Source organism: Monodon monoceros, unplaced genomic scaffold (assembly GCF_005190385.1).
Source record: "Monodon monoceros isolate NGI ecotype Baffin Bay Population unplaced genomic scaffold, NGI_Narwhal_1 Super_Scaffold_18, whole genome shotgun sequence".
Classification (NCBI taxonomy): domain Eukaryota; kingdom Metazoa; phylum Chordata; class Mammalia; order Artiodactyla; family Monodontidae; genus Monodon; species Monodon monoceros.
In genome coordinates this window covers 144,012,089-144,031,301 of record NW_021703774.1, presented here as the reverse complement: position 1 = coordinate 144,031,301, position 19,213 = coordinate 144,012,089, and the positions used below count along the sequence as shown (strand labels likewise).

General features: G+C 36.5%; 1 protein-coding gene across 1 annotated transcript in view; it reads right to left on the bottom strand.

Annotated features, from left to right (window-relative positions):
- The window catches only part of ZSWIM5 (zinc finger SWIM-type containing 5), a 253,756-nt gene that overhangs the window by 102,735 nt on the left and 131,808 nt on the right, over nucleotides 1–19,213 (bottom strand). The gene's annotated exons all lie outside the window — the stretch shown is intronic.

Here is a 19,213-nt window from a genome sequence, read left to right as displayed (position 1 = left end):
GTGTTGAACTTTGGTCGAATGTTCTACAACTTGTTCTCTTCCTTGCCTCCTACATACAAAGTTTACAAAGTTCTCTAAAAATGGTTCTATAATCTATTCATTCACTCTGTCAAGCAAATAGACAATCAAATAACATCTTCTGAACAATGTGCTAAAGTTGAGCAATAAAGATGCAAAATTAGACACAGTCCTTGAGTATATTATAATGTAAAAATAAAGAGAGACATGTAAATAGATAATTATAATACATGGTAAAAAACTCCTATGATAGAAATGAGAAAAAGTTATAGAAAAATAGTAAAGGGAATGGCAAAAATACAAGTTGCATGCCATTTCCTTTTTTAATCCTTACAACCACTTTAGTGGTTCAGGACCGCATTACTGCTTATCTAGATCACTACCTCCAATAATCTCTAAACTAGTCTCTTTTCTCCAAACTAACCAACACTTAGGCACAAGTAGAGGTGGCTGTGGTATGATGGAAAGTACATTACGCTTTAAATCAAAAGCTATGTATTTAAGTCTGGGTCCTGCCACTCACTAGCTGGGTTATCTTAGGCAAGCCCTAATCAGAGAGCTACTCCTTCCATCATACTGTCCTATTAAATGATACTAATCTATTTATTTCACTGGATTACACTAAGGCATAAGTAAAGTGTAACACGGAGTACATCTGGTTAAAAATAAGCTGAGCTGGAGCAACATCCTAGAAGGAGCAAAACCCCAGACACCAAAATCTCAACCACAGAAGTCAGAGGCTTCAGCCCACTCTAAGTATCCACATGTATCAACACCTGGAGGAATAGTTTAAGTAAAGATTTTATGAGGACAACTTAAAAATTAGTTAAGTAAATTTGGCAACACAGAAAATTAAATGTCCAGATAAAACCTCTTGATTTAGAATAACTAATGATAAAATTCAATCTGTAATCATGATAAAAACTGTAAGCATATAGGAAGACATAGGAACTTCCTTAATCTGATAAAGGGTATCAATAAAAACTTGCATTAAACATCAAACTAAATGCTGAAAGTTTGTTGTTGGTGGTGATGGTTATTTTTAAAAGATAATTGAATAAGAAAGGGATACTACTAGCACCATTTTTATTTGACTTTGTGCTGGAGGTCCAAACCAGTGCAGAAAGGCAGGGAAAATAAAAGCATAATGATTAGAAAGAAAAACAAAAAGCTCCCATTATTTGTAGAGGATATGATTGTGGAGGTAGAAAATCCAAAAGAATCTACAAAAAATTAATTAATGAACTTAAGGTTACTGGATAGCAATTTAATACATAAAAATCAGTTGTATTTTGACAGAGCAGCAATTAGAAAATGCAATTGTAAAATACCATTTACAACAGCATAAAAATTTCAAATATTTAGAAATAAATCTAACTAAAGATATAGATGAGGCTGTCAGAAAAACTATAAAAACATTATTGAGAAAGTAATAATCATGAAAAACGCTGATAAATCAGACTTTGTCAAATTTTCTGCTCTACAAAAGACACTAAGAAAATGAACAGGCAAGACACAGACAAGGAGAAAATATCTGACAAACACATCTGCTAAAGGGCTTGTATCCAGAATCTATAGAGAACTCCTAAAACACAGTTTAAAAAACCCCCACACAACCCAACTTTTTACAATGGGCAAAAGAGGGACTTCCCTGGTGGTCTACCAGTTAAGACTCCGTGCTCTCAACGCAGGTGGTCTGGGTTCAATCCCTGGTCAGGGAACTAAATCCCGCAGGCCGCAACAAAGATCCCGCAAGTGGCAACTGAGACCCGGCGCAGCCAAATAAATAATTTTTTTTTAAATGGGCAAAAGATTTGAACAGCTACTTCACGAAGGAAGATATAGAAATGATTAATGAACACGTGAAAAAGTGCTCAACATCACTGGTCATTAGACAAATGTAAATTAAACCCATAATTAGATACCACAACACACTCACTAGAATGGCTAAAATTAGAAAGACTGACATCACAAAATGTTGGCCAAGAAGTGAGCAACTTTGATATAATGCTAGTGGAAATAACCATAAATAAACTGATGAATTCCAAAATAATAATTACTTACATCTCTGTATACTTTGACCCAACAATTGCACTCCTAGGTATTTAGCCAACAGAAATATAAAAAAACGTTCACATGCCCTTGTATTAAAATGTTCATAGCAGCTACAGTCACAACAGTAAAAAGTCTGAAAAAACTCAAGTATTATTCAAAGAAGAATGGATAAATTGTGGTATATTCATACAATCAAATACCACTTGGCATTAAAAAGGAATGAACTACCGATACACAGAATAATGTAACAAATCTCACAAATATAATGCTCAATATCAACACGTTACATAATCCCATTTATATGATGTTCTAGAACAGGGAAATTAATCTAAGGTGAAAAATATTAAAACGGTGGTTGCCTCTTGGCAGGTGGGGAAATTGACAAAAAGCCACCTGAGAGAAATTTTTGGAGACTTGAAAATATGCTATATCATGATATCTGTGGATTATACTACAGTATTACTACATTTAACAATATGAATGAATCTCATAAATGTAATGCTGAGTAAAGTAAGTTAGACAGAAAGTATACTGCATGAGTACACCTATATAAAGTTTAAAAAACCATGCAAATTTAAACTGTAGTGTTTAGGGTTACATGCTTAAGTGGGAAAACAAAGAAAATCAAGAAACTGATTACCATTAAATCCAGGGTAGTAGTTATATTTGTGTGGAGGGTGGAGATAGTGACTGAGAGGCAGCATGAGTGAGACAGGGTGCTGACAATATTCTATTTCTTGTTCTGGTAGTGGTTAAATGGATGTTTGCTTTGAAATAAAACACTGAGCGATACAAAATAAAACCATGGTAAAATACCATGTTTTAACTAAACAGAGGATAGCAGCTGATTTTTCCAAGTTTCTCTATAATAATTTCATTTTCAATTTGTAAAACTGCAAAACATTTTTTATTTACAAGAAGATGTGCATGTATATCAATGTAAGTAATAGGTAGCAAATAAATAATATAAATAATAATAGAAACCCAGGAAAAATTAACTTTAAAAATATTATGAAGACCATCTTGAAGACAGGAAGAAAAAACAGTTTAGGACTCTTTTCGTTGAAAGTGACAGACATTCAACTCACACTGCTTAAACAAAAAAGGAAATGTCTTCACTCATTTAACCAGGAAGTTCAAGTGGGTGACTCCAACTATAGGTATGGGTGGATACAGTGATTCAGATGATGTCATGAAAAAAATCTGTCTTGACTCTGCTTTCATGATGGCAAAAATGGATCATTCTCACCAACATAAAAACCTGATGTAATTTTCCCCATCTTTAAAAACAAAAGCACCTCCTACTGACTCTACTTTCCCTGCTATCCACCATCCCATTTCTTCGCTCCCTTTGGAGCAAGACTAGAGTTGTTTATAGTATCCAATTCTTTTCCTTCCATGCTTTCTGAATCCATTCCAATCAGGGGCCCCCACCTCTCCAGTGAAAAAAATGACTTCATCTAAGTCATCAATGACCTCCACATTGCTAAATTAAATAGGCATTTCTCAGCCCTTATCTCACATTTGACACAATTAACAGCTTCCTCATCTTTGATATGCTTTCTTCATGGGCTTCCAGGACCCCACACTGTCTTGGTTTTCCTTTTATCTTATTGAGCCACCCCCCTTTAATATTCTTTGCTGACTCCTCCTCTTGTCCCCAATTCTTAATGTTAGAATGTTCCAGGGCTCAGTCCATGGTCCTTTTCTCTAGTTAGACTTACTCCCTTGGTTATTTGAATTAGTGCCTTTGCTTTAAATAACATCTATATGCCAATGACTTTCAAATTTATATCTCAGATAAAAACTTCTCTCCCAAACTCCAGACTCGTACATCCAACTCCCTACTTGGAGGTCCACATAAACACCTGGAGGTCTTAATAAACATCTCAGACTTAACAAATGCAAAATTTGTTTCCCCTGTAGCCTTCCCATTGCAATTGATGGCAAACTTCATCCTTCCAATTGCTCGGGCCAAAAACCTTGCAGTCATCCTTGATTTCCACATCCTACATCCAATCCATCAGGAAATCATACTTCTTCTTATAAAATATTTCCAAAATTTGACCATTTCTCAACATTTCCACTATTTCTACTCTGGTCCAAGCCTGGATTATTTCACTAGCCTTCTAACAGGTCTACCTGTTCTACCTTTCCACTCCTTCTTCAAATCTGTTCTCCATACAGCAGTCAGAGAGGTCCTTTAAAAATATGTCTGACCTTGACACTCCTCTACTCAGAAACTTCCAATGGTTTCCCATTTCATTCAAAGCTGAGATTCCTATAATGGTCTACACAGGCTCTCTGTGATCTGGATCCCACCTACTTCTTCGACTTCTTTTTTTACTACTCTGCTGCAGTCCTTGATACTCTTCAAACATTAGGCACAGTCCTACCATAAAGCCTTTGTTTTAGCCGTTCCCTCCAAATATCTGCTTGGCTAATATCCCTCCCTTCTTTAAGTCTCCTCAAATGTTACCTTCTCAATGAGGTCTACCAGATCACCCCATTAAATACTGAAAATGTTCCATCTCCCCACTGCTATCCCAGCACTCCAAATTCCTTCAAACCCTATTCTACTGTTCCTTTTTTCTACAGCACTTACTTTCTAACACACTATGCAATTTACTTATTATGCATAAATAATTGTCTCCCTCTGCTACAGTGTAAGCCACCACAAGAGAAGGGACCTTTACTTTATTCATTAATGTATTTTACGTGCCTATAATGCTTGGCATTCAAAAATATTTGTTAACTGTGGAATAAATACCCATTGGCTGCTTTAGACTTGTGGAACCCTTATGATTAACACTACCAGTCAAAAGCACATGCATTTGATTGAATCCTGAATCAGTCATCCTAGTCAGGAGGTGCGGTATTCAATTAGCCGGGCCTCTCACGTACCCTCATGTGTGGTAAGAAGGGAAGTGGTCAACCCTATCTGAACCACATGGAATGATTTCCTCACAAGAATGAAGGACGGCATTATCAGAAGACAAGGTAAGGGAAAGCATGTTGGGCAGGCAAAAAAGCACAACTGGAGGGATGTATAGTATTGTAGTTAAGGGTGGTTAAGGGACAGACTCTGGAATCAGGAAGCCTAAATTGTATTCCAGCCTTGCTGCTTGCTAGCTATGGGACCCTGGGCAAATTATTTATGCTTCTGTGCCTCAGTCTCTTCATCTGTAAAATGGGGAATAAAACTAATAACTACCTCATAGAGTTGTTATAAGTATTAAATTAGTTATTTTTCTTTTTTGTTTTGGCCGCACTGCACGGCTTGTGGAACCTTAGTTCCCCAACCAGGGATTGAACCCGTGCCCTTGGCAGTGAGAGGGTGGAGTCCTAACCACTGGACCACCAGGGAATTCCCTTAAATTAGTTTTAATGCATATAAAAACACTTAGTAGAGGGCCTGGCATATAGTAAGCACTATGGAAATGTTAGCCATTATTATCGGTGGTGTTGTTATTATTGACTGGAGCAAAGTATTCCTCATCACAGCAACTGAATCATAGCAGTTGAGGCTTGGTGAGACACTACAAAGAATAAGAACTACAAGGTGGCTTGCTTAATTAATCACCTTATCAGGGTGGCTTGCTTAATCATCCACACACTCACTAAATATATACTTTGTGTCTGGCACTTGGCCAGTCCTAGCCTTTAAGGAGTGCACAGTCTACTCTAGGGAGACATCTAGCAAATAAAACCAATAAAGTTTTATAGGTGCTATTTTAGCTCCATTCTTCCTACAATCTTTCATCTTTCTGTTCTAAGAACCCAAGTTGGAGACTAAGCCCTTAGAAGTCAGAGGTGTCTTCTGCATTAAATCATTATTTAACATTCTCTAAATTAAAAAAAAAATTATTTATTTGTTATTTTTTAAATTTTGGCTGCATGGAGTCTTCGTTGCTGCGTGTGGGCTTTCTCTAGTTGTGGCGAGCGGGTGCTACTCTTCGTTGCGGTGCACGGGCTTCTCATTGCAGTGGCTTCTCTAGTTGCAGAGCACAGGTTCTAGGCACGTGGGCTTCAGTAGTTGTGGCATGCAGGCTCAGTAGTTGTGGCCCATGGGCTTAGTTGCTCTGCGGCATGTGGGATCTTCCAGGGCCAGGGGTCGAACCCATGTCCCCTGCATTGGCAGGCGGATTCTTAACCACTGTGCCACCAGGGAAGTTCGTAAATTTTTAATAATCATCTTAATTCTAGGTCTAGGGGCATCTCTTGACCCTGAGCCTCACTGCCATAGTACAATGAAGTATCTCAAATTTCTGTGGCAGATGACTAGTCGGCCTATTCTGTTTTTGGTTTATGATCAACTGCTATACAGACAGTTCTTTTTTGCTTCAATCTGTCTTCTACATAAACTGTGGACTTTCTTTTCTTTCTTTTTTTTTTTTGGTTGTGTTGGGTCTTCATTGCTGCGTGCGGGCTTTCTCTAGTTGCAGTGAGCAGGGGCTACTCTTCGTTGTGGTGCACAGGCTTCTCACTGCGGTGGCTTCTCTTGTCGCGGAGCATGGGTTCTAGGTGCGCAGGCTTCAGTAGTTGCAGCACGCGGGCTCTGTAGTTGTGGCACATGGGCCCTAGAGCACTTGGGCTTCAGTAGTTGTGGTTTGTGGGCTAAGCTGCTCCGTGGCATGTGGGATCCCTGTGGGCTTTCTTATGATCAGCTCTGGGGTACCAGAAGATGACTGGGAGTCTTGAAGTTGTAAGAATACCATGGATAAACCTCATATTTCACTCAGACACTAATGGATCACTACATCACCGTTTGAAATGTCAGACTGAATGAACGAAATAGCTGGTTACTTTTTATTTGATTACCTTGAAAGATCAAAAGTTCCCTGTCATTGGAAATACTAAAGAAAATGTGACCACCTATTTTATTAATTCCAATCATCATTTGCATGCAAGATCCAATACTTAGTGTTAAAAATATAGTGATGAGTATGGTATAATCCCTAGCATTGATCTCACTGTCTAGTACTTGAAGGGGATATAGTAAGTTTAGATTAGTAAATGAGATTTTGAATCATATGATAAAGTTCATTTTTTCATTCGTTCATTTTTTTTTTTTTTTTAATATTTTGGCTGCATTGGGTCTTCACTGCGGCGCGCGGGCTCTTCATTGCGGCATGTGGGCTTAGTTGCCCCGTGGCAATGTGGAATCTTAGTTCCCTGACCAGGGATCAAACCCATGGTCCCTGCATTGGAAGGTGGATTCTTAATTAACCACTGGACAACCAGGAAGTCCCCATTCATTCATTTAAATTACATTATTGACTGTCTACTCTGTGCCAGGCACTGTGGGAATGCAGTAGTGAAGAAGACAAGAACAATTTCTCCTCTTAGCATTGATTCTGATGCGGATGGTCTAGATGACGTCTAAGATTTCTTCTAAATATGGAGTTCTTTTAGTCTCCTGTAAATCAGGGGTGATAAATGACAGTCAAACTGGAGACTAAACTGATGGCTACTACCCACAACTATAGGTTGGGAAGAGGTTAAGAGGTATATAGAAGAGAAAAAAGAAGAAAAAAGGCAAGGAAGAAATAAAAGAAAGGAACTAACACAATAAGTACTTGCACTGTTATTTTTATTTTCATCTAACAAATGAAAAAACTAAGGTTTACAGAGATTAAAGAACTTTCTTGGGGTCACACAGTTAGTAAGTGGCAGGATGAGAATGTGAATTTAGTCTAGCACTGTTTCCTCTCCATCTTATAGACATAGAAGTAAAAAATGTAAAGTAAAGGGGAAAAGAAGGACATTAGGGAAAGCAAGCTAGAAGGAGCTCTGGATGATGGATGGCCACTCAGAAGTAGAATGAACTCAAGCCCTTGTTGAATCAGTAATCATAAAACTCTCAGCAAACAAAAGTCCAGGACTGGACATCTTCACAGCAGAATTTTACCAAATATATAAAGAAGAGCTAATACTTATCCTTCTCAAATTATTACAAAAAAATTGAAGAGGAGGGAACACTCCCAAAGGAGGGAACACTCCCAAATACATTCTTCGTGGCCACCATTAGCCTGATACCAAAACCAGACAGACAGTCCAAAAAAAAAGGAAATTACAGGACAATATCTCTGATGAATATAGACACCAAAATCATCAACAAAATATTAGCAAACCAAGTTCAACAATTGTTTTATATAAAACAATCATACACCATGATTAAGTGGGATTTATTCCAGGATGGTTCAATAACCACAAATCAATCAACATGATACGCCATATTAATAAAAGGAAGGATAAAAATCACATGATCATCTCGACAGATGCAGAAACGGCATTTGACAAAATTCAATATTCATTCATGACAAAAACTCTCATCAAAGTTGGTTTAGAAGGAATATATCTCAACACAGTAAAGGCCATTTATGACAAACCCACCACTAACATCATATTCAATGGTGGAAAGCTGAAAGCTTTTCCCCTAAAAACAGGAATAAGGTATGGATGCCCACTCTTGCCCTTTCTATTTAACAGCAAGTCCTAGCCACAGCAATCAGATAAGAAAAAGAAATAAAAGGCATCCAAATTGGAAGGGAAGAAGTAAAACTGTCACTATTTGCAGATGACATGGTACTATGGTACCTATATATAAAACCCTAAAGACTCCATCAGAAGGCTGTTAGAACTAATAAATGAATTCAGTAAAGTCACAGGACACAAAATTAGCGTTTCTATATGCTAATAATGAACTATCACAAAGAGAAAGCAAGGAGATAATCCCATTCAAAATCACATCAAAAAGAATAAAATACCTAGGAACAAACTTAACCAAGGAAGTGAAAGACCTATACTCTGAAAACTATAAAACAATTATGAAGAAAACTGAAGATAATAACAAAGAAATGGAAAGATATTCCTTGCTCTTGGATTAGAAGAATTAATATTGTTAAAATGTCAATACTACCCAAAACACTCTACAGATTTAATGAAATCTCTATCAAAATACCCATGACATTTTTCACAGAACTAGAACAAATCATCCTAAAATTTATATGGAACCACAAAAGACCCTGAATTGCCAAAGCAATCTTAAGAAAAAAGAACAAAACTGGAAGTATCACACTCCCTGTCTTCAGGGACTATACTACAATACTATTGTAATCAAAACAGTATGGTACTGGCACAAAAACAGACACATAGAACAATGGAACAGAACAGACAGCCCAGAGATAAACCCAGACACCAATGTTCAATTAGTCTGTGACAAAGGAGACAAGAATTCACAATAGGGAAAAGACAGTCTCTTCAATAAGTGGTGCTGGAAAAACTGGATAGCTACATGTAAAAGAATGAAATTAGAACATTTTCTTACACCATATACAAAAATAAACTCATAATGGATTTAAGATCTAAATGTACGACCAGAAACCATATAACTCCTAGGAGAAAACATAGGCAGAACACTCTTTGACATAAGCCATAGCAATATTTTTTTGGATCTGTCTTCCCAGGCAAAAAAGACAAAAGCAAAAATAAACAAATGGGACCTGATTAAACTTAAAAACTTTTGCACAGCAAAGGAAACCATAACAAAATAAAAAGACAAGCTACTGAATGGGAGAAAATGTTTGCAAATGATATGACTAATAAGGGTTAATATCCAACATATATAAACAGCTCATACATCTCAACATCAAAATAGAAAAACCCAATTAAAAAAGGAACAGAAGACCTGAATACCAATTTTTCCAAAGAAGACATACAGATGGCCAAAAGGCACATGAAAAGACACTCAACATCATTAATCATTAGAGAAATGCAAATCAAAACCACAGTGAGATATCCCCTCACACCTGTCAGAATGGCTATCATCAAAAGACCATAAATAACAAATGTTGGCGAGGATGGGGAGAAAAGAGAACCCTAATAACACTGTTAGTGGGAATGTAAATTGGTGCAGCCACTGTAGAAAACAGGATCCTCAAAAAACTAAAAGCAGGGCTTCCCTGGTGGCGCAGAGGTTGAGAGTCAGCCTGCCAATGCAGGGGACACAGGTTCATGCCCCGGTCTGGGAAGATCCCACATGCCGCGGAGCGGCTGGGCCCTTGAGCCATGGCCGCTGAGCCTGTGCGTCTGGAGCCTGTGCTCTGCAACAGGAGAGGCCACAACAGTGAGAGGCCCACGTACTGCAAAAAAAAAAAAAAAAAAAAAAAAAACAACTAAAAACAGAACTACCATATGATCCAGTAATTCCACTCCTGGGCATATATCCAAAGAAAACAAAAACACTAATTCAAAAAGATACATGCAACCCAATGTTTATAGCAGCATTACGTACAATAGCCAAGATACAGAAGAAACCTAAGTATCCATCAGTAGATGAATGGATAAAGAAGATGTGGTAAATATATACAATGGAATATTACTCAGCCATAAAGAAGAATGAAATTTTGCCATCTGCAACAACATGGATGGACTGGGAAGGTATTATGCTTAGTGAAATAAGTCAGATATAGAAAGACAAATATCATATATTGTCACTTACATGTGGAATCTAAACAATAAAATGAATGAAAATAACAAAACAGAAACAGAATCACACATATAGAAAACAAACCAGTGGTTACCATGGGGAGAGGGAAAAGGGAAGGGGCAAGATAGGAGTAGGGGATTAAGAGGTACAAGCAAATGTGTATAAAATAAATAAGCTACAAGGATATATTGTACAGCACAGGGAATACAGTCAATATTTTATAATAAGTTTAAATGGAGTATAATTTATAAAATATAGAATCACTACGTTGTATACTGGAAACTAACATAATATTGTAAATCAACTATACTTCAATAAAAATAAACAAAAAACAAAAACTCAAGCCCTTGCTAAAGAACTGGCATGCTGCATATCAAACATACTCTACCCTGGATCCTAATTAAGGCAGCTCTGCTTTTTTGTTCAGCCAGGTTGGACTCTACCTTAAGACTAGCCTCAGGGTACTTCTGGGGTGGTCCAGTGGTTAAGACTCCACGCTTCTGCTGCAGGGGGCACAGGTTTGATTCCTGGTCGAGGGAACTAAGATCCCACATGCCGCATGCGTGACTAGCCCTCATTTAGCGTCATCATATCTATGACTAAAATTTACTAAACTTTCCCCACATCTAAGTAGCTGTTCCTTTGAATAGGATAAAAAGAAAAAAGATCAGAATACTTAATTTAAGAAAATACATTGACCACATCTAAGTCCCCCAGATAGGTTGGTTTGCTGAAAACCACTACTCTAATTGCATTTCAAGAATGTGTTGGATAAAATGCATATTCCTAGGGCTCTTTTCAGATACACTGACTCAAAATCTCTTGGCCTGGGGCCTATAGTCTGCATTTTAAATAAGCCATTCAAGTGGTTTTGATACAGTCTAAAATATGCCGACGACTAGGATTCTAAAGCAAAGATTATAAAACCATGTTACCATCTGACTATCCAGTATTTTCTCAGGAGGCCATGTATCTTAATCGGACAGCAAGTCTTTACAAGATGGATAAAATGGAGCACTTGATAAGGTGAAAGAAATATAAGAGCTCCCTTAAACTGAGTGTCCTTTATGAGCTAGATACCTATCTATCTTCTTACAACAACCCCATAATAATTAGTATCGTTTTCCATATGAATATCTTGAGGTTCAGTAAACTTAAGTGACTTTCCCAAGGCCACATAATTTGTAAATAGGAGGGCCTGGATCAAACCTAAGGACACCTTTCAAAATTCTTCTTCCAGAAAGTCCATCCTTTCCCCACTACAACCCTGTGCCTCTAACCAAGTGTACAATACATGTAGTGGGAGTAAACAATGAAAAGACAAAAGGATGGGGGTAATGGCCAGAGACCATGATTATTAAAACCTTAAGATTTCAAAGGAAGAGTTAAATATAATGGAGATGGAAGTGGGTAGCTGAAATGGAATGAATTAGAGGTGAAAGTACTGGTGTCTGCAACATCAAAGAAGACCAAGTATAGGATAGTGATGAGTATTGTAACGGGTAAAATAATGCCCCCCTCCCCCAAATAATGCCCACTTACTAATCCCTGGAAGCTGTGACTATGCCTTACATGGCATAAGGGACTGTGTAAATGTGATTAAGAACCTTGAAATGGGGAGATTATCCAGGAGTGCCCAATGTAATCACAAGGGTCCTTAAAAGTAAAGAGTGAAACAGAAGAGGACAGAAAGGGAGATGTGACTATGGAAAAAAGGTCAGAGAGATGCAATGCTGCTGGCTCCAAAAATGGAGGAAGTAAGCCAAGGAATACCGGTAGTCTCTGGAAGCTAGATCTTCTAGTTCTGCTTCTGCAACTAACTGTAGCAATATGATTCTGGGCCAGCTACCTCACCTCATCTCCTCTTTCTTTTCTACTCATTTTCCAAACTGGCTTAGTTTTTGCTGAAACGTGGAGTCCAATTTGTAGATTAGTCTTTCAGTCCTGTATATATTTGGTGCTAATATATTTCAACAATATTTTAAACAAGCTATTCTCCTAATCTCAAAGAAACAATGAATTATAAAACCACTTAAAGATAGAAAACATGCTCTATCCTCTGCAAATGTTTCCATATTTATATCTGAATCACTTTGCTGTACATCTGAAACAGTGTACTTGTACGTCTAAATCAACTATACTTCAATTTTTTAAAAAAAGGAAAAGCACATTTTAAAAAAGAAAATAATAATATCAGCTTGCTGTAACATTTAAATAACATGGAAGCTTATAAAATAATAAACTAAGAATAAAAGCCAAAAAAAAAGTAACTCGGCATCCTTTGCTTCCCCCCAAATTACAACACTTCTAAAGTGCATCGACAAATATTTAATCTAGTATTAAACTCCTCCCTTATACTTCTCAGATAGAATAAAGGCACTATGGAAACTGAATTACTTTCACAAACAGAAGACAACTAGTTTATTTGACTTGAATGCTACAAGGCCACTTTTCCAAAATGAACTGATATAAAAACTATATCTCCAGTATGACTGATTTAAACTTTAAAAAATCATGGACTTATGGTTCCTTTTTCAATAAAATAAAACTGTTAAATAATGATTGAAGAATAAAGAATTTGCTCAAGGTAGAAAGACTTCTATAGATAAGACTGGATATCAATTAATGCCAAATTATTAACACAGAGGACTATTTTTCTACGTTAGGTGATTTTCATTAATACTAAACACTTGTTTTTGTGCCCTCTTACAGCTACTGCAGAACAAGGGAACAAGAAAGTTTTTTTCACAGTAAGAAGTAAATTATATGATAATCACCTAAAAATATGTCGGTATACCTTTCAGTACATTTTTTCAAGGTCTTCAATATTTTAATCAAGGGAGACTGTAAGAACTCATTTTATTATTAATCTGAAATTAATTTTTAAAATAACATGTGTAAAATTCAGGAGATCTGATTTCTTATCCAAGCTTTGCCACTAATTAACTGAGTAATCTCAGAAAAGTCACAAATTGAGTTCCCTCATCAATAAGAAAGGTCACAACTAAGTTTGAGGATAGTCTCTTTAATTTCCTCTCTTTGTATTTTCAACTCCGTAGAGGAGAAGAGAGAATTATGCCAACACATGGATCCTACTCAACTATCACTTTTCATTAATCTTTGATTAATTAAAAAACAGTGACTCACCCAGAATTAGTAGGTCAATAAGTATTCATTTAGTATTTACTACTTTCTCTAAAGTTTTTGACTTCCACAGGAAGTGCTTCAAGAGCTGCCAAGGGAGGTGCAGGAAAGTTCCCTGTTTCAACCAGAGCAGATCTTATTTTACTGATATTACATACTATGGTCCTATATAATATGCTATCTTTTAAAAAAAGGGTTCTATTACTAATAAAAAATAGTTGGTGTAATGAAAAAAACAGATTCTGAAGTCAAAGTGGCCTGAGTTTGTATCCTGACTCCTCTAATTTTGACTGAGTAAATTTGAAATTTTAGGACTACTCTACTGTCCAGAACTGGACGTTTCTAAAAAATTGAAGTATAGTTACAATGAAGTATAGTTTACAATGTTGTGTTAGTTTTAGGTGTATAGCAAAGTGATTCAGTTTTACATGTATATGTACACACACACACATATATATATTTCTTTTTCAGATTTTTTTCCATTATAGATTATTACAAGACATTGAATTTATTTGTTCCCTGTGCTATACAGTAGGTCTTTGTTGTTTATCTATTTTATGTATAGTAGTATGTATATGTTAATCCCAAACTTCTAGTTTATCCCTCCCTCCTTTCCTTTGATAACCATAAGTTTTCAATGTCTGTGAATCTGTTTTCTGTTCTGTAAATATGTTCATTTGTATCATTTTTTTAAGATTCCACATGTAAGTGATATCATATTTGTCTTTCTCTGTCTGACTTCACTTAGTATAATAATCTCTAGGTCCATCCATGTTGCTGCAAATGGCATTATTTCATTCTTTTTTATGGCTGAGTAATATGCCATGGTGTATATATACCACATCTTCTTTATCCATTCATCTGTTGATGGACATTTAGGTTGCTTACATGTCTTGGCTATTGTAAATAGTGCTGCTATGAACATTGGGGTGTATATATTTTTTCAAATTAGAGTTTTTGTCTTTTCCAGACATATGCCCAGGAGTGGGACTGCTGGATCATATGGTAACTCTATTTTTACTTTTTTAAGGAACCTCCATACTGTTTTCCATAGTGGCTGCACCAATTTACATTCCCACTAACAGTGTAGGAGGGTTCCCTTTCCTCCACACCCTCTTCAGCACTTATTATTTGTAGACTTTTTGATGACAGCCATTCTGACCAGTGTGAGGTGATACCTCATTTGTGGCTTTGATTTGCTTTTCTCTAATAATTAGCGATGATGAGCATCTTTTCATGTGCCTGTTGGCCATCTGCATGTCTTCTTTGGAGAAATGTCTGTTTAGGTCTTCTGCCTACTTTTTTTTTTTTTTTTTTTTTCGGTTCGCGGGCCTCTCACCATTGGGGCCCCTCCCATTGCAGAGCACAGGCTCCGGACGCACAGGCTCAGTGGCCATGGCTCACAGGGTCCAGCCGCTCCGCGGCATGTGGGATCCTCCTGGACCGGGGCACAAACCTGCGTCCCCTGCATCGGCAGGCGGACTCTCAACCACTGTGCCACCAGGGAAGTCCCTGCCTAATTTTTGATTGGGTTGTTTGTTTTTTTGATATTGAGCTGTATGAGCTGTTTGTATGTTTTGTAAATTAAGCCCTTGTCGGTCACATCGTTTGCAAATATTTTCTCCCATTCCAAAAGTTGTCTTTTTGTTTTGTTTATGGTTTCCTTTGTTGTACAAAAGCATTTATGTTTAATTAGGTCTCATTTGTTTATTTTTGCTTTTGTTTCCATTACTGTAGGACACAGATCCAAACAAATATTGCTGTGATTTATGTCAAAGAGTGTCCTGCCTATGGTTTCCTCTAGGAGTTTTATAGTATATCTGGTCTTACATTTAGGTCTTTAATCCATTTTGAGTTTATTTTTGTGTATGGTGTGAGCAAATGTTCTAATTTCATTCTCTTACTTGTAGCTGTCCAGTTTTCCTAGCACCGCTTAGTGCAGAGACTGTCTTTTCTCCATTGTATATTCTTGCCTCCTTTGTCATAGATTAATTGACCATAAGTGCGTGGGTTTGTTTCTGGGCTTTCTATCCTGTTCCATTGATCTATGTGTCTGTTTTTGTGCTGTGCCATAGTGTTTTGATTATTGTAGCTTTGTAGTATAGTCTGAAGTCAGCATGTGATCAGGACTGGACATTTTAATTTAGCCTTATCCTCAGTGTTCTCATCTGTAAGATGGAAATAAGAACTACCTCAGAGGATTACTGTGAGGATTAAAGAACAAAAATATGTAATACAAGTATACAGATACTATAACACAACTGTCTTTCAAAAAATGTAAGTTAATAACATTCCTAACTTTTAAGTTTATTTTTAATAGCTCTACTGAGGTATAACTGACCTACAATAAAATGCTCATATTTAAAGGGTACAATTAGATAAGTTTTGACACATGTAAATATCTGTGAAACCATCACCACAATCAAGATATGAACATATCCATTACCCTCAAAATTTCTTCATGCCTCTTTGTAGTACCTAACTTATGTTCCTCCTTACCTCTCCTTGGATTGCAGGTAAACACTGATCTGTTTTCTGTCACTGTATATTAGTTTGTATTTCCCAGAATTTTACAAAAATGGAGCCACTACGGTATGTATTCTTTTTTGTCTGGTCTACTTTGCTCAGCATAGTTACTTAGAGGTTCATCCATGTATGTATCAACAGCAAGGTTCATTCCTTTATACTGCTGACTAAGTACTCCGTTGTATGGAAATACCACACTTTTGTTTATCCATTTATCTGTTGAGAGACGTTTGGGTTATTTCTAGTCTTCAGTTATTACAAATAAAACTGCTCTGAATGTTTGTGTGGCAGTTTTTGTATGGATATATACTTTCATTTCTCTTGGGTAATACCTAGAAGAAAAATGGTTATATCATACAGTAGATGTCTGTTTAACTTTTTAAAAAAATAGACCTTATTTTTTAGAGCAGTTTTAGGTTCACAGCAAAATGGAGCAGAAAGTACAGAAATTTCTCCTATACACCCTACCTCACATATGCAAGCTTCCTGCACTATTAAAATCCTTCCCCCACTATTAAAATTACCAGAGTGGTAATTTGTTACAACTGATGAGCCTACACTGATACATTATACCTAAAGCCCATAGTTCATATTAGGGTTCACTCTTGTGTTGTACATTCTATGTGTTTTGACAAATGTGTAATGACATGTATCCACATTATACCATCATACTATAGTATAACATAGTATCATACTACTATTTTCAGAGTAGTTTCACTCCCTGAAAATCCTCTGTGTTCTGCCTGTTCATCCCACCCCCCCCGCCAAAGCCTGATCATTTTACTGTCTTCACAGATTTGTCTTTTCCAGAATGTCATATACGTGGAATTACATAGTATGTAGTCTTTTCAGATTGGTTTCTTTCTCTTAAAATATGCATTCAATATTTTGCAAATATTTTCCCCCAGTCTGTGGCTCACCTTCTCATTCTTTTTACAGTGTATTTCACAAAGCAGAAGTTTTTAATTTTAATGAAAAACAGCTTATCAATTCTTTCTTTCATGAATTATGCTTTTGGTGTTCTATCTAACAAGTCATCACCATACCTGAGGTCCCCTAGGTTTTCTACTACATTATCTTCTAGGGTTTTTATAGTTTTCCACTTTACACTGAGGTCCATGATCCATTTTGAGTTAATTTTTGTGAGGGGTGTAATATCCATGTTAGTTTTTTTTTGTTTTGTTTTGTTTGTTTGTTTGCATATGGATGTCCAGTTGTTCCAGTACCATTTGTTGAAAAGACTATTTTGCACCACTCTATTGACTTTGCTCCTTTGTCAAAGATGAGTTGACTATATTTGTGTGAGTCTATTTCTAGGCTCTGTATCCTGTTCCACTGATCTGTCTATATACTTTAACCAATTCTACACTGTCTTAACATTGTAGCTTTATAATAAGTGTTGCTGTTGAGTAGTGTCACTCTCCCAACTTTGTTCTTTTTCATTATTGTGTTGGCTGTTCTAGGTCTTTTGCTTTTCCATATAAACTTTATAAACAGTTCATCAATGCCCACAAAATAACTTACTGAGATTTTGATTAGGATTGTGTTGAATCTTAGATCAAGTTGTAAAGAACTGACATCTTGACAATATTGATTCTTCCCATCCATGAACATGGAATATCACCCCATTAATTTAGTTCTACTTTGATTTCTTTCATCAGAATTGTATAGTTGTCCTCATATAGATCTCCTACATATTTTTTTATATTTAAATCTGAGTATTTCATTTTTTTGAGTGCTAATGGAAATGGTACTTTGTGTTTAGTTTCAAATTCCAACTGTTCATTGCTGGTATACAGGTTCAGTGATCAACTTTGGTTATTAATCTTGTATCCTGCAACCTTGCTGTAACTGCTTATTAGTTACAGGAGGTTTTTTTTCTAATTGATTCTTTCAGATTTTCTAAGTAGATGATCATGTCATCTCTGAACAAAGACAGTTTTACTTCTCCTTCCCAACCGTATAGCTTTTTTTTTTTTTCCTATTCTTGTTTTATTACATTAGCTAGGACTTCCAGTGCAATTTTGGAAAGGAGTTATTAAAAAAAAAACTGCCAAACTGTTTTCCAAAGTGGTTGTATTTTATATTCTCACCAGCAAAATATAAGAGTCCCATGTTCTTGCCAGCAACTGGTATAGTCAGGCTTTCTAATTTCAGTCATTCTAATAGGTTTAGTGGTATCTCACTGTGATTTTAATTTTCATTTCTCAAATAACTTATAAACTTGAGCATCTTTTGATATGCATATTTGCAATCCATATATCTTCACTGGTGAAGTATCTACTCAAAATTTTGCCTATTTTATAATTGGGTAGTTTGTTTTCTCATTAGTGAGTTTGAGTGTTCTTCCTATTATCTGGATACAAGTCCTTGATTAGGTATGCAATTTGCAAATATTTTCTCCCAGTACGTGGATTGTTTTCATTCTCTTTATCATGTCTTTCAAAGTGCACAAGTTTCTAATTTTGATAAAGTCCAATTTAACACTATATTCTTTTATAGATCATGATTTTGTTGATGTACTGAAGAAATCTGTGCCTAACTCAAGGTCGAAAGACTTTCCCTGAGAGTGACATCAGCATCATGGTAGCATAAGATGTTGCTCCTTCTTGTTCCCCCTTTTAACAAGAAAAAGTCAGCATCCATCCACAAATAAAGGTACCTCTGGGAGTTGTGAGATCCAACATCATATCCCAAGGGACCTGGAAGGAGTCTCGCCTACCTGTGCATCAGGTAACAGGCAGACAGAACTCAATAAGGAGTTCTGCAAACTGGTCCCAGACCCTCTTAGCTACAGCTGGTAAAAACCCAAAGAGTGCTAATGTGGAATTCACCCACAGATAAGAAAATGTTTGCAGAGTCCAGACTTCCTGAGGGGAGATTTCAGAACTACACTGGAGCAAAAACAAAACAAAGCAAAACAAAAAACAAATTTGGATGCAACAGAGAGAGTAATTAGAACTTTGCCAGTGTTATCAC